Source organism: Hyla sarda, chromosome 1, assembly GCF_029499605.1.
Source record: "Hyla sarda isolate aHylSar1 chromosome 1, aHylSar1.hap1, whole genome shotgun sequence".
In the NCBI taxonomy this organism is placed as follows: Eukaryota; Metazoa; Chordata; class Amphibia; order Anura; family Hylidae; genus Hyla; species Hyla sarda.
This window is the reverse complement of record NC_079189.1, coordinates 478444618-478459292: the sequence shown is the minus strand read 5'-3', so window position 1 is coordinate 478459292 and position 14675 is coordinate 478444618. Positions and strand designations below refer to the sequence as shown.

The following is a 14675-nucleotide window of genomic DNA, read 5'->3' as shown; positions in this document are numbered from 1 at the left end:
GGAAACCGCTCTCACTGAACATCCAGATTGCTCACCTGTGCCCGGGATCGGCCTGTACCGCCCTCGGCCAAAAGTCCAATCAACAAAAGAAGAAGGTCCGGCACGTTAGGTGATGGATAAAATAAGCTTTCCTTTATTCACAAATCTTGACACGATTCACATACAGAAAAGGTCTGACGCCTTTCACCTACGTTGAGGCTTAATCGTAGACTAATCGTAGACTCGAAGTCTACGATTAAGCCGCAACATAGGTGAAACGCGTCAGACCTTTTCTGTATGTGAATCGTGTCAAGATTTGTGAATAAAGGAAAGCTTATTTTATCCATCACCTAACATGCCGGACCTTCTTCTTTTCTTGATATATATATGTTTATTTATTGTTCATTTTTATGTACATATACATTCTTTCTTCACGTAAGTGGTAAAATATACATATATACCTTTTGATACAGTTTTTTGATCTGTTTGAATCCAAAACACATCCATTGTTTTCCTCAGCAGCAATATACAGTAGTATCATAACAATTTTTTGCTATGTCTCAGCTTGACATGTTCAGTTTACACCCCAGTACATAAAACATATTTGTGTTTTTAAAATTCCTTTTCTGCTATCAATCTGTATTTGTAACAAGGTGTTACTGTTCTTTTTGATACATTTCATCTTATATTTTAACATGTGTATTCACATGAAGATATTTTTTTAATATATGTCACTGTTATATCTTGAATGTAAGGGGTTAAGGGTTTCATTGTGGGCGGTTATTCCCCCTACCGGGAACCACTTCCTCTGATTTATAAGGTGAGTCTACCTTACTTTGTTCATACAACTAAGGGCGGTACACGCCTGAAACACGTCATGTCCTCCTGTTCCTGTGTTTCTGATTTTACTCAATAAAGGATTATCTGCATGTTCCACGCTGGCTGTCTGGTCCTATTTCTACTGTTTGGTATAGCCATACGCCTGCCCTGCTGTGGAAAGGACGACCTATCCGGTGAGTTGATCTACCTGTCTCCTCCTAAAAAAATAAAACTAACAATGTTGGAAATAAGGTTACATTAGCAGGTTTTAACTTTTTTTTTTAAACTGTCCATTTAGAATAAATATATAGCAGTACATAAGAGACAAAGTATAAGCCTACATTCAGCATGTCAGGTGAATGTTGTATTTAAAATAAGAGGCAAAGCATGAATAACCTTAAAATTAGGCCTTACAGTTCTTCATAACTTTTAGTTTTAGTACAGTTCTTCATAACTTTTAGCTTTTAGTTGAGCAAGTTAACAGTGGTTTTCCTGTATAGACAGTTTTACTGACCCATACAGCACTAGACGGATATGTCAGGTAATAAGGGTGAGGTCTGTCTAAATAGTGAAAATAATTCTACATCTTACCACGGAGAGAATAGCATCAACAAATGCGATTGTACCCTTATTTCTATGAAACAGGGACATACATTGTTATAACTCTGTCACTGATTGTTATGGACATGAACGTTATAACTCTTTAGTTTGTTTTCTTTATTTCTTGTATTAATTATTGGAAAAAACTTCAATAAAAATAATGTTAAAGAAAAAAAAAATTATGCCTTAGCAACTTTTCCTCTGGTTTTGATAAATCTCCCCCACAGTGTTCTGCGAGTTGCTGCATGCATGCACAGTGTACTCGCAGACATCATGGCCACTCCCCCTGCTCCCTGAGCTAGGCCGAGAGAAGAAAACTCGCAGAAAACTGTGGGGGAGATTTATCAAAACCAGTTGAAAGGAAAAGTTGCTAAGTTGCCCATAGCGACCAATCAGATAGCTTCTTTCATTTTTGAAAGTATTGATCTGATTGGTTGCTATGGGCAACTCAGCAAAATTTTCCCCTGGACAGGTTTTGATAAATCTCCCCCTGTGTATCTGCTCATAGCAGCGGATTGTTGCTAGAGCAGGCACAGCTGAAGGCACTCCGTAGGGTCCGTTGTCAGCGGATCCGCAGCTTAATATATGCTGCAGATCCGTTCTGTGTGACCCTACCTGTTCTGTGTGACTCATGTACATTTAAGTTATGTACATGACACTAGCACCGGACTTGTGCTCGCATCATGCATGGCAGGTACCAGGTGCTGTCAAGCAGCCAGGGAACCACCAGTAATTGCGGACATCAGCTATCGCGCTGATGTCCACTATTAACCCCTCAGATGCTGTGATCAATACAGATCACAGCATTTGCAGCAATGCGGGCGTTTAAATGGATGATCAGATCACCCATGGCGTTGCCAAAATCACTCACACCATCTCATGTGATACAAGCGGTGTTATTTATTATGCTACCTGCCCTTGTGGTCTGATTTATGTAGGAATGACAACGCGTGAATTAAGAAGAAGAACAACAGAACATGTACTAGAAATCCTGGCTGCTAAAGACACAGATGATCCATCCCAACCCATCACAATTCCCAAACACTTCCGTCTACACCATGACTGAAATCCTGAAGGTTTTAAGGTGAGAGGGATTGATAGGGTCTTTATAGGTATAAGAGGAGGCAAGTGAAAGACTAGATTAGCCCAACTGGAATCTAGATGGATCTTTCGGTTGAAAACCCTGCATCCACTTGGTCTGAATGACCATAACAGCTTTGTCCCCTTTTTGTAAATGTATCCATCCATTTATATAAGGCGACATCTCTTGTCGACAGTAGCTGGTCTGGCTTTATATCCTCGTGTGGGGGTTGGGTTTTATATTTCTTTTAGTATGTGATTTTAATTTTCTTTCCTGTCTTCCTTTTCTCTTTGTCTTTTTCTTTTCTCCTTCAGGCACAGAATCCATTCATCAATCATGCAGCAATGTCCAGTCATCTCGTCTTTCCCCCTTTGTGTTAGTATTTTGCTCCCTTTCCCTCGGTAGGCTAATACAGGCTGATTGTGTACCCTGTTGGGAGAAATACATCTCCCCTCCCCAGCTATTATACAGTGTTGAGGTCTTATACATATTGTTTGATATATACCTATACTACTGTCACATTGCACCAACTAGTACATATGTACTTTTATGACATTTATATATGTAGGTGCTAATTTTGCATATACTTTTTTAATAGCACTAACACTTTATTTGATTATGAGTCTTCATATGCCCTATGGAGACTGGTATACATCTTTTATATATATTTTTATATATACATATATATCCTTCTTTTTTCCCTGTGTCGAGTATTTTTTATTATGCATTTTACATACCATTATATACTTTACACATACCGTATATACTCGAGTATAAGCCGACCCGAGTATAAGCCGAGACCCCTAATTTCAACCCAAAATCCCAGGAAAAGTTATTGACTCGAGTATAAGCCTAGGGTGGGAAATACCTCATCCCCCCCTGTCATCATCCAGACCCGTCATTAACATCCTCATCATCCCCTTGTCATCATCCCACACATCCCCCCTTCATCATCCCCTTGTCATCATCCCACACATCCCCTTATCATCCCACACATCCCCCCTTCATCATCCCCTTGTCATCATCCCACACATCCCCTTATCATCCCACACATCCCCCCTTCATCATCCCCTTGTCATCATCCCACACATCCCCCCTTCATCATCCCCTTGTCATCATCCCACACATCCCCTTATCCCACACATCCCCCCTTCATCATCCCCTTGTCATCATCCCACACATCCCCCCTTCATCATCCCCTTGTAATCATCCCACACCCCCCCCCTTCATCATCCCCACACCCCCCCCCCTTCATCATCCTCTTCTCATCATTCGCCCTCAGTGGTCTTCAACCTGCGGACCTCCAGAGGTTTCAAAACTACAACTCCCAGCAAGCCCGGGCAGCCATCGGCTGTCCGGGCTTGCTGGGAGTTGTAGTTTTGAAACCTCCGGAGGTCCGCAGGTTGAAGACCACTGCGGCCTTCAACATGCGGACCTCCAGAGGTTTCAAAACTACAACTCCCAGCAAGCCCGGGCAGCCATCGGCTGTCCGGGCTTGCTGGGAGTTGTAGTTTTGAAACCTCCGGAGGTCCGCAGGTTGAAGACCACTGCGGCCTTCAACATGCGGACCTCCAGAGGTTTCAAAACTACAACTCCCAGCAAGCCCGGGCAGCCATCGGCTGTCCGGGCTTGCTGGGAGTTGTAGTTTTGAAACCTCCGGAGGTCCGCAGGTTGAAGACCACTGCGGCCTTCAACATGCGGACCTCCAGAGGTTTCAAAACTACAACTCCCAGCAAGCCCGGGCAGCCATCGGCTGTCCGGGCTTGCTGGGAGTTGTAGTTTTGAAACCTCCGGAGGTCCGCAGGTTGAAGACCACTGCGGCCTTCAACATCATCCAGCCCCCTCTCACCCCCTTTAGTTCTGAGTACTCACCTCCGCTCGGCGCTGGTCCGGTCCTGCAGGGCTGTCCGGTAAGGAGGTGGTCCGGTGAGGAGGTGGTCCGGGCTGCTATCTTCACCGGGGGCGCCTCTTCTCCGCGCTTCCGGCCCGGAATAGAGCCGTTGCCTTGACAACGACGTATCTGCGTCGTTGTCAAGGCAACGTGACTATTCTGAGGCCGGGCCCGAAGCGCTTAGAAGAGGCCTCCCCGGTGAAGATAGCAGCCCGGACCACCTCCTCACCGGACCACCTCCTTACCGGACAGCCCTGCAGGACCGGACCAGCGCCGAGCGGAGGTGAGTACTCAGAACTAAAGGGGGTGAGAGGGGGCTGGATGATGTTGAAGGCCGCAGTGGTCTTCAACCTGCGGACCTCCGGAGGTTTCAAAACTACAACTCCCAGCAAGCCCGGACAGCCGATGGCTGCCCTGGCTTGCTGGGAGTTGTAGTTTTGAAACCTCTGGAAGTCCGCAGGTTGAAGACCACTGCGGGTGGGGGAGTTCACTCGAGTATAAGCCGAGGGGGGTGTTTTCAGCACGAAAAATCGTGCTGAAAAACTCGGCTTATACTCGAGTATATACGGTACTTATATCATGTTTTCATACCCATGGAATCAATTTACACTCAACAATCACGTTAACTATATTTAGTTTTTATAGTATACCATGACCACTCACACTTTATTTGCATACAACAACAGTGTATGCATTATTTAAACTGTTTGTTGGTACCACAGCACATTTCATATGTTTAGCTGTACAAGCACCATTTACACTATTTCACTCATTCTAACTTATATTACTAATATATATTAAATATCTATGTCACTTAATCATTTTTTATTTTTCAGAGTTTGGACACCTTTCAGCATGCAACACTTTTCTTCTGGTTTGGTGGTGGGGGGTAAGTTCACGTTTCACCCTTATTCACGTATGTCACCCTTATTCACAATTTTTTGCATGTGATCTCCTTATTTCTTGTCCACCTGGGTCTGTAGCTATGATTTTTACATCTAAGTTGGTGCACCTAGGATTAATTCCCCCATTCTTTGTTTACTATTTCCTCCTGTCTATGTTCGGCTGGCTGGTTACCTGAACTAGACGCGGTCATGTGACCGCACTCACCAGCATCCGCATACGCCCCCTTCCATGTCAGACTTAGAGCTCAGGCTCCATTCCATCCTACGGGGTGGCTCTCTATGACGTTTGCCATCATGTGTTGCGCTGTGCGGCAGTAATGACTCGCAAGATTATGCTAGGTTATGCGGCCGCACACCTCTCCGTATGACCTCATTACTATGCGCATCGCCGTTCTGTGACATACACCAGCCGTAATGAACATCTTGAAACACATGTACTCATGACTTGGGGGTATGTACTGGTATGATTGGATGATTTGGACGTCAAGCATGAATGTGAAGTATGCGATTGGTCACTGATGTATACATATACCCTCCCTATCCACCCCTGATGAAGCAAACAGGGCAAAAACGTGCATTTGGGGCCGAGGTGAGAGATCTCCTTACAGGATACAAAATCAGCCTATTTGGTACTCTTTTACACTATATGTATTGTTCATTGGGAGTGTTTATATTCACCCATTGTTGCTTGCTTTATGCAGCCTCTGTCACGATTCGGCTGGCTGGAGGTGGATCCTCTGTGCCAGAGAGGGATTGGCGTGGACCGTGTTGGTGGACCGGTTCTAAGTTGCTACTGGTATTCACCAGAGCCCGCCGCAAAGCGGGATGGTCTTGCAGTGGCGGTAGCAACCAGGTCGTATCCACCAGCAACGGCTCAACCTCTCTGACTGCTGAAGATAGGCGCGGTACAAGGGAGTAGACAAGAGCAAGGTCGGATGTAGCAGAAGCAGTCAGGGCAGGCAGCAAGGATCGTAGTCAGGGGCAATGGCAGGAGGTCTGGAACACAGGCTAGGAACACACAAGGAAACGCTTTCACTGGCACAATGGCAAAAAGATCCGGCGAGGGAGTGCAGGGGAAGTGAGGTTTAAGTAGGGAAGTGCACAGGTGAACACACTGATTAAGCCTGCTGCGCCAATCAGTGGCGCAGTGGCCCTTTAAATTGCAGAGACCCGGCGCGTGCGCGCCCTAAGGAGCGGGGCCGCGCGCGCCGGGACAAGACAGACGGAGAACGAGTCAGGTACGGGAGCCGGGACGCGCATCGCGAGCTGGCGCCTCTAGCATCGCGAATCACATCCCGGCTGAGAGGGATATTGCAGCGCACCCGGTCAGCAGGTCTGACCGGGGCGCTGCAAATGCGAGAATGCTGCGAGCGCTCCGGGGAGGAGCGGGGACCCGGAGCGCTCGGCGTAACAGCCTCCTTGTATCATATGCATTATTCCCCCAGTTTTATTGTGTAGTCTTCATACTATATGCGAGCTATTCTTCTGAGTATCTTCCTCACCTTCTCTCTGTATGATATCTGCATTGCCTAGCTCAGATTTTTATATTGTATGTCCGATTTTATGATACTTAATAAAAAATATTATGTTTTTTGCACCTATGGTTACTACGTGGCCTTATTTCTTTGGTGTTAATTGATAAGGTGGCCACTGGTTATATTCAGCCTTCTCTTCTTTTTTTGTGACTATCATTTTAATCATATTGACCCACAGAATAAAGAAAACATGTCACTTTTAAATGTACAGAGAGAAAACTAAACCTTCCAAAATTTGCTAAATTGCTGTATTCTTTTCAATTTCCATAAATAAATAATATTTTTTTTTTGTTGTACATACATTTTATGGTAAAATGAGTGATGTGATTACAAATTAAAATTAGTTATGCAAAAAACAAGCCCTCATATGGGGCTGTGGATGGAAATATCACAGAGTTAGGATTTTTAAAAGGCGAGGAGGAAAAAAATGAAAATGCAGAAATAAAATTGGCCTGGTCCTTAAGGCCAAAATGGACTTGGTCCTTAACCTCTTAACTACATCTGACGTAAATGTACGTCATGATGCAGTGGGACTTTCCGCACCATGATGTACATTTCCATCATGAACATGACTGAGCAACGGACCGGTGCTCGCGTCATGCACAGCATGTCCTGGCTTCTATCAGCAGCCAGGGACCCACCGGTAATGGTGGACATTAGCAATCACGATGATGTCCACCATTAACCCCTCAGATGCCGTGATCAATACAGATCATGGCATCTGCGGTAGTGCGGTTGGTAAAATGGATGACTCGATCACCCGCAGCTCTGCCGCAGGGATCCGATCATCCATATTGACAGAAAGTGGTCCCCCACCTGCTTCTGTCCGTTTTTAGGGGTCTTCTGCTCTGTTCTGTGATCGAGCAGACCAGAGCAGTAGGCCGTTAATAACTCTGATCACTGCTATGCCTATGCATAGCACTGAACAGTATTAGCAATCAACTGATTGCTATAAATAGTCCCCTATGGGAACATAAAAAGTGTAACAAAAAAAAAAAAAAAAAGAAGTTAAAAAATTTAAAAATTAAAAAGGGGAAAAAAAAATAATCCCCTCCCCTAATAAATATGGAAATTGTCCCCTTTTCCCCAAAAAAAGCATTAAAAACGTTAACAAACATATTTGGTATCACTGCATGCGCAAATGTCTAAACTATCAAAATATAATGTTAATTATCCCATATGGTGAACAGCATAAACATAGGAACAAAAAAAAATGTCCAAAATTGCTGCTTTTTTGTCACATTTTATTCCCCCCCCCCCCCCCCAAAAAAAAAATATAAAAAGAGATTACAAAGTCAAATCACAGCGCCAAAAATTAGCCCTCATACCTTCAATACTTGCAATTCCAAACATACTAATTTTGTTAAAATAGTTTAAGTTTGTTAAAAGCGCTACAGTTTTAGAAAAGCATATAAAATGGGTATCATTTTAATCGTATTGACACATAGAATAAAGAAAACATGTCAATTTCACCGGAAAGTGTACAGAGTAAAAACAAAACCTTCCAAAATGTGCTAAATTGCTGTTTTCTTTTTAATTTCCCCACATAAATAATATTCTTTTGGCTGTGGCGTACATTTTATGGTAAAAAGAGTGATGTCATTACAAAGTAAAATTGGTCACGCAAAAAACAAGCCCTAACATGGGTCTGTGGATGAAAATATAAAAGAGTTATGATTTTAAGAAGGTGAGGAGGAAAAAACTAAAATGCAAAAATAAAATTTGTCTGGTCTTTAAGGTCAAAATGGGCTTGGTACTTAAGGGGTAAGGGGCTTAAGGTGCTTTCTGGGACATCGTAGCTGATGGTCTTTGCTCAGGACAGGCCATTAATACCTGATTGGTGGGGTGCTGACATCCAACATCCCAAATCAAGTAGCAGTTTAGTCCTCAGCACCCAGATGTTTACTGTGAATGTAACCAGAAGCCTTGGCACCATTGTATAGTAGCAATCCGCTGATCAAATATTGATCAATTAAAAAGATATGGAAAAGCCTATGCAGAACAGCTGATGAACAACAGAGCTCAGAGTTAGAAAGAACGAACCATTGCCATGCTACAGCATAGACAAATAAGAAAAAATACAACCCCAGAAAGGAACCTGGATATTGATTAGTATAAAATGTAGATTTTTCTAGGTGAAAAACGGAACAATTAACAAACAAAATATTAACTTGAGCCAAATTTACATGTTAAAGTTCTTGATAAATGATAGTGGAATTAACAGAACAACTTGCAATGAATATAAAGAAATATATAGGTTTTCCTTTCTCCAGTTTCTCCTCTCACTCCCCTGACTCTTTCCTCTGCTTCCACTATCACTTTGTTTCTTTGTCTCTCCAATCATCCATAAAACATCTTAATTTTTCTACTTTCTTCTCTGTATCTTCTCTATCAAGAATCTTTGAACCATAACTAAATTTGACACTAATTTAGAGACTCATCAGTTGGCCTGACACATACGAAATCACATGACCACAAGGTCATCGGCGTCCCAATCCTGTTAAAATATGCTACAAAGTTACTTCTATTAGTTTGTACCATTGATTTATGCAAAGTTTGTTACAATGGCAATGCCTATTTAAACATATAATCATTTTAAAATATTTTTGTTGACTTGATATGTGGCCTTTTTGTCTTGTCAAAAATATGATCAAACTGTTTGATAATGGGAAGAGAGTCAGTCAAAAACAATTTTTTTGAATTTTAGAAAAAAACATGTAGTGTAGAGAAAAATAAAAATAAGCCACTGTAAGCTCAAAGAGATAACTTTTTGCTTTAGCTTTCTACGTAATTGCAAAATGTTACAACATAATTCATACGTTGACTCTTAAAGGAAATCTGTCATCAGAATCACCCGCACTAAACCTGTTACACAGGCTTGTAGTGCGGGTGATCCTGATTAAAACGCTTCTTACCGGGTTAAAAATGGTTCAGCGGTTCTTCAGATATTTTTAGTTTTCTGTTATTCCCTGGCTTTGGACTCAGTGGAAGGGGTTATCATCTGGAACTCGGCCACACGTCATTCTAGCTGGGCGGAGCTGCCGCCCGGCTCATGAATATTCATGAACTTATCCTCCTGGTCTAACTCCTTTTCTTGGTCTGGTGCATGAGAAGAAGTTCATGAATATTCATGAGCCGGGCGGCAGCTCCGCCCAGCTAGAATGACGTGTGGCCGAGTCCGAGCTGATAACACCTCCCATCTGTGTAAAGTTACATAGTTACATAGTTAGTATGGTTGAAAAAAGACATACGTCCATGTAAGTCCAACCAGGGAATTGAAGTGAAGGGTGTGAGAGGATAAGGGAAAGGGATGTAGTTTTATAATTCTGCATGAGCATTAATGTTATTTTGTTCCAGGAATGTATCAAACCCTGTTTTAAAGCGGTTAATTGTTGCTGTGACCAGTTCCTGAGGTAGACCGTTCCATAAATTCACAGTCCTCACGGTAAAGAAGGTGTGTCGCCCCTTTAGACTAAACCTTCTCCAGACGGAGGGAGTGCCCCCTCGTCCTTTGGGGGGGTTTAACCTGGAACAGTTTTTCTCCATATTTTTTGTATGGGCCATTTATATACTTATATACGTTTATCATATCCCCCCTTAAACGTCTCTTCTCAAGACTAAACAATTGTAACTCCTTTAGTCGCTCCTCATAGCTAAGATGTTCCATGCCCCATATTAGTTTAGTCGCACGTCTCTGCACCCTTTCCAACTCCGCAGTGTCCCTTTTATGAACAGGCGACCAAAACTGAACAGCATATTCCAGGTGAGGCCGTACCAATGCTTTATAAAGGGGGAGTATTATGTCCCTGTCCCTTGAGTCCATGCCTCTTTTTATACATGACAATATCCTGCTGGCTTTGGAAGCAGCAGCCTGACATTGCATGCTATTCTGTAGTCTGTGATCTACAAGTACACCCAGATCCTTCTCTACCAGTGACTCTGCCAGTTTAATCCCCCCTAAGACATACGATGCATGCAGGTTATTAGTACCCAGATGCATAACTTTACATTTATCCACATTGAACCTCATTTGCCAAGTGGATGCCCAGACACTTAGTCTATCCAAGTCATCTTGTAACCTATACACATCCTCTATAGACTGTACCGTGCTACAAAGCTTGGTGTCATCTGCAAAGAAAGAAACAGAGCTGTTAATACCATCCTCTATATCATTGATAAATAAATTAAACAACAGCGGGCCCAGTACTGAACCTTTGGGTACACCACTAATTACCGGGGACCAATCAGAGTACGAATCATTGACCACCACTTTCTGGGTACGATCCATGAGCCAGTGTTCAATCCAGTTACAAAAAGTTTCCAAGCTCAAAGACCTTAACTTACCTGTCAGACGTCTGTGAGGGACAGTATCAAACGCTTTGGCAAAATCCAGAAACACTATATCCACAGCCATTCCTCTGTCAAGGCTTCTACTCACCTCTTCATAAAAGCAAATTAGATTGGTTTGACAACTTCTATCCTTAGTAAACCCATGCTGGCTATATCTACCATGTGAGGCCAATATGTGGTGTGAATGGCCCCTAACCTAAATTATACCAACCAGAAATAACAGAACATTTCAGCCATACAAATAAAACATTCCAATTTTTGTTTTCTAAAGAAACTAAAAAATACAATGTAGACAATAAAGAGTTTCCTATTACTGTATAGATACAGTATTAAAATGATCCTTTATTTAACATAATCATAGCCATAATTAATGAATAGTCCTCCTTTAATGAAATATTAAAGGAGGTAAATAATTGAAATGAGTAGTTCTTTGTTCTATGAGGATACTAACTCATAGAACAGTACAATTAAAAGCTTAGAAACTTTCTCCAGCTTTTTGTAGCACCTTTGTCAGTGTAATTACTATTGTATTAAATTAGACAGTCGTGGTATTTAGTTATCAACTTAAAGGTCAAACCAAATGAAGTACAATTCTTCAGGCTTCTTAAACATACACATGATCTTCCTTTTTATTATTTGCAAGAACACTGCACTAAAATACAAATTTGAAATAAATTAAAGTTACTTATCAATTTGCATTGATCTACAACCTGCTGAGATCCCCTAATGACATATGTTGTATCTCTGTAAGTCTTTATGTAAACTTGAAAAGGTCGATTAAACAAGATGTGTTCCATTAAGGCCATGTGTGACACAAGATTAGAAGACACAAAACAGGGTGGTTTAAAAATAAAGACAAAATTTGAAGGACAAATAAAAACAATTAATGACACAATCATCAATTGACTTAAAGGGAATCTGTCAGCTGTATTTGCTATTAGGAGCTGCAGATAACCCTGGATAGCTGGTAGGGTATAAAAGAATACTATATCTTTCCTAAAGCTAACGGTAGTTGCTAAACTTAAAAAGCAAAAATTGTGAGCACATCTTACACAACTATCCTACACAAGTACACAGGTGCAAGCTGCTAATGCTGAACTACAAGTTGCCTAACTTATAAAATCACTTTTTTTATTTTTATTTCTCAGACAAGTGTCAAGGAGTTGGTACCAAGCTGCTAAAATCCCACAGCCTGACATGCTTCTCAACTCATCCTCACTTTCCAGCCTCTAGTTATTTGTAAACCAAGCCAATGATATAGTAGAAATAAAGATTGTCAGAGCAGCACTATACACTTCGATATTTACTGCATCTTTCTCCTTACCAGCATACCAGGAAGTGAATGTCTTGGCAGTGCCAAACTATATTGTTTTTTTATTGTTTTTATTTTCTGATTTGTAAGCCAAGACCTGTACGTCAAGTTGGGGTTGAGTCTAAGAAAAGGTACAGTTTACTTTTATACAACATCAGATATTCAGTAGTGTCTTCAGATTTTAGCAGCAAATACAGCTGAAAGATTCCCTTTTAAAGTGGGCATGACACCAGCTATAAAAATAAGCTCTTGACTAGATAGAGTTTCTCATGAAACTGGGCATAACTTTTTAATCTTCATGGTCCTTTTTAGCGCAAGATATGAGCCTTTTTGTTAATATGTAAATTAGGCTCAAGTACTCAGGGGGTATGTGCTAGCACTGCAAGAGTCCAGGGTTAGCCTGCCATTTTCTCATATTCACTGACTCTGTGCCCACTTGCATGCACCTATGCCCCTTTGATTGACAGTGCGCATGGAAGGGGGGGGGGGGATAAGAGAAGGTGGGCTCATGCCATACTGAGGAATGCCTCCTGGGCACTTGGACCTCATTTACATATTGACAAAATAGTTTGGAAAAGACTGTAGTCGTAAAAAAAAAAAAAAAAAAAAAGGTATGCCGTAATTGTGATGAGTAGCTGTAAACAAGCCATGGACTTATTACTACCCCTGTTTAGCTGCTGACATGTCCACCTTAAAATGTCTGTATAATAGCAACAGAAGTGATTGGGGAATACAAATATTGTGTTTTTAATATCATGACAGATATAAAGAATAACATGCCGTATTGGATAAACTGCATGCAAACATATGGCATAGGACTTACAGAGTGAAGAAGGTGACTAATGTTAAATTAAAAAATAGAAACATAAATGTCTGTTTTATTGTGTTTTAGTACTATCCTGTTTTCAAATCATAAGCAAATATTTAGTGTACTACAGTAACAAGTAAGTCTCTATAACTTTTCGTAAATACTGCACATCTTCGTATGTGTATAAACCGAAGCAGTGGTTGTTAGATTATGTGACCAGCCAACCAATTTAATGATGCAAACCAGGCTGCTTACTGTGACAAGTAGAGGAACATATTTATACAGCTATATTTATACAGAGCCACAGGCCTTGATGTGTTCAGTAAACAGAACCAAAACCTAAAAAACATGGACAAGCTCCCTTATTACAATAGTGCATGCATCACACTAAAATCCTATGGAATTTCCAAGGTTTCATGCTATAACACAGCTAGGAATTTGGCTCTGAGTCATCTATGTGGTCCCCAGCATATCCCCTTGGCCCACCTGCCTTGATTGATAGATCCTATCGTATACACAGGTAGGGAGAGACCTATCAATCAAGACACTTAGTGTGGGGAGAATCCACAAAGGATCGCTTCAATGACTACAAGCCCTGTTCCCAGCTGTGTTATAAATATGATACTTCTGAAATGCAGACATTATTGTCATACAGGAGTCGTCATACTGTCCATGGTTTGGCACTAATAATAAGTTCCCTTGCAAGAAAAGTGTATAATCGTAAAGGATAGAAGTAATATTTAAATGCTAACCCCCACTGTGCCGGCTTACAAAGTATGAAAAAACTCTCGAGCTATAGTGATCTTTTGGACCTATTGATTTGAATGAGACTAAGACACAATACCAGAAGCCGCTCATGATTAAGTACAGTGCTGTTTCTAAGAAAATAATCAAAACTTTTAGTTCCAATTGTGGATAATTCCCTTAATTGCTTATACAGACTGGAGTGGAACCACTTCCACTAGCACTTGTGATTCACCAATGATGAACTAAAGTGTCCCAGTAAGGCTGGGTTCACATATGTCAGGCATAGGGCATAGTATCTGATGCCATAACTGAAGACAACATGCATCAGTTGTCATCAGTTGTATGGCATCTGGTGTCCATTGTTTCAGGACGTCATACGGGGTAATGCAGCATTCTGCAATCCCCTGTCCAGTGCTATCCAGCATGTCCAATCATCTGGTGTCATCTCTGGCATGAGTCACTGGATGATTGTGAACTGTCCCATTCAAATAAACAGGATCAGTTCTAGTGTTGCTCGCAAATATTCGCAAAGCGAATTTTATTCGCGAATATCGCATATTCGCGAAATCGCGAATATTCGCGAATATAGCACTATATATTCGTAATTACGAATATTCGTTTTTTTTTTTTCACAGTACACATCACAGT

The 14675-nt window shown here is 41.5% G+C and overlaps 1 long non-coding RNA gene across 1 annotated transcript; it reads left to right on the top strand.

Annotated features, from left to right (window-relative positions):
• The first annotated feature begins 2055 nt into the window (after nt 1–2055).
• LOC130310036 (uncharacterized) lies at nt 2056–5224 on the top strand. The gene is made up of 3 exons (XR_008858603.1): nt 2056–2482; nt 2794–2854; nt 5207–5224. It is a non-coding gene; the product is annotated as an uncharacterized LOC130310036 (long non-coding RNA).
• The last annotated feature ends 9451 nt before the right edge of the window (nt 5225–14675 follow it).